General features: G+C 31.4%; 1 long non-coding RNA gene across 2 annotated transcripts; it reads left to right on the top strand.

The window, feature by feature from the left end:
• The first annotated feature begins 492 nt into the window (after positions 1-492).
• LOC145038569 (uncharacterized) lies at positions 493-1,572 on the top strand. Of its 2 annotated transcripts, none has more exons than XR_013679440.1 (3): positions 493-627; positions 748-859; positions 1,247-1,572. It is a non-coding gene; the product is annotated as an uncharacterized LOC145038569 (long non-coding RNA). The 2 variants fall into 2 exon arrangements; XR_013679439.1 differs by having other exon boundaries at positions 1,217-1,572.
• The last annotated feature ends 551 nt before the right edge of the window (positions 1,573-2,123 follow it).

Genomic DNA, 2,123 nt, shown 5'->3' with positions numbered 1-2,123 from the left:
ATCAAACTGAATCCATTGTCACCTTTACTCACGAGCAATGCTATCTAATACTATGGGGGTGTTTGGCTTAGCTTTTTAGGAGGCAAAAGTTCTTTTTGGAAAAGTCACAAAAAATCAGGTTTTCCTGACTTTTTCAAAAAGTTCATTTTTTACTTGTATCCAAATCCAAAAATAGCTTTTAAAATGCACTTACCAAACAACTTTTATATCTTAGATTGCCTTAATATGGACTTGGAACTTTAATTTCATTACTCCGGTAATTAGATAATTACATTAACAAAATATATATTATAGATTATAGATTTTATTTTTAAAAAACAAATGCAGTAATTTTGCATTATTTTTACAGTAAAAATTTAATTTCCAATTGCATTATTTAATTAAAAAGAATTAATGAATCGAACGTAAAAGCATGTTATATTACAATGTTTAATTAAGGAATCTAAAATAAATGAGACTCGTGCAACGGTAAAAAAAGAAAAATGGAAACTACGTAATTTAAACGCTACTCCCCAATCCCCACGAAGCGTATATATATTCAACTTTTCTTCTCCTCAGTTGACAATGCGACGATTATCGCCTACCTTTCTTCTCATTCATTCTTTTCAATGACGACGATTATCTCCGGTAAGTTTCTTCTTCCCTGTTCTTGTTTCTGTTCTCTTTTCGTTTTCTTCTTTTGATCAACTAACGCCTCCACTTAGTTTCTCCCTACTGATAACGACATATTTGTTTAATGATTCACAGACACCGCCAAATTCTCCTTTCTCAAAATCTATTTAAGGCCGACGCTCTATCCTTTACCCAAATTAAGAACCCTAGAAAAATTGGGAAAACGAAATTCATGTTGGGTTACAAGGTTCGATTTTCATCAATTTTCCTTTTGCTTTGAAAACATTCAAGTTGTTACTGTTGGAACTTTGACTACAAAATTACAATGTGGGACTTATCCCACATTGGTGGAAGAGAAAACCTTTTCCCACCTTATATGTCTAGTCCTACTCATTTAACTAAATGGGTCAAGTAATGGGTTAAGCATATTGGGCTTGGGTTGTGGTGTTGGATTAGCCTAATTGGATTGAAAATGGGCTAATATCAAGAGAATATTTAATGGTCAAAAGATGGGCCTTGGGCCTTCCTGATTAATTAGATAATTTTTAATTACGAAATTAATTTTTATTTTTTTATTATTAAATTCGTAATTACTGAATGACAGGTTTTTAACAGTTATTTTCGGTTTTGACAGTTTCCAACTGTCATAACTAATACCTATAAATACCTGGTTGAAGATATCATCATTCACACCACAAAATTCTCTTTAAAATTCGTTCTTCCAAAGATGAAGGGAACATAGGAATTTCGTCAGAATCAAGAGAAGTTCTTGATTGATTGTTGTATCCTCTAGACAGATCCCCACCAGGGAAATTTCTGTCTTAGGACACTGCAATTTGCAGGCCTCAATCTACATAATTTCGTTTTTGTGTTTCTGTTGTAAGCATAAACCATCAAGTATGTTTTCTGCAAACTGATTCTTGTATATTTCATACATATATTTCAATTTCGTTTGTTTTATTTCTGTTAATCTTGTTGATTGTATACTTCTGTCATAACAGTTACTAGTCAAATCTGCTTTACTTTGAAACAATATAGTCGTTCGGTTGGGTTTTAAATTTGTTTTGTTGATTCCATCTCCCTTTTTATATTGTGATTCGTTTGAGGATTTTTCATCACACATTAATTTTGGGTGGGCTCTGGACATGAAGAGTAATTTGGGGGGTTTTCATAATAGGGGTTATTAGATGAGTTTTTCATTCATGATCTCCAATATCCATAATTTTGTTAATTGATCGACTTTTATATAAAATAGTTGGAGTGGATAATTCTAACAAATTAGTGAGTTATTTGTGCTCTTTTGTTCACTTTCTGTATTCTATTATTTTCAAATTTAGTTGTCCTATATTTTATAATTTCTAGTAAGAGTAAGTCTACCAATGATGTGCTACTGATACATGATTTGCTTAATCATCACTATTTATATGACATTGCTTCTCACTTAAGTAGTTTATATAAAAAACCAACTTAATAGTCACTATCTACATGACATATGCAACTGATATTAACAC

Source organism: Lactuca saligna, chromosome 4 (assembly GCF_052625555.1).
Source record: "Lactuca saligna cultivar CGN05327 chromosome 4, ASM5262555v1, whole genome shotgun sequence".
Taxonomy (NCBI): Eukaryota; Viridiplantae; Streptophyta; class Magnoliopsida; order Asterales; family Asteraceae; genus Lactuca; species Lactuca saligna.
This window is presented reverse-complemented; position numbering and strand designations above follow the sequence as displayed.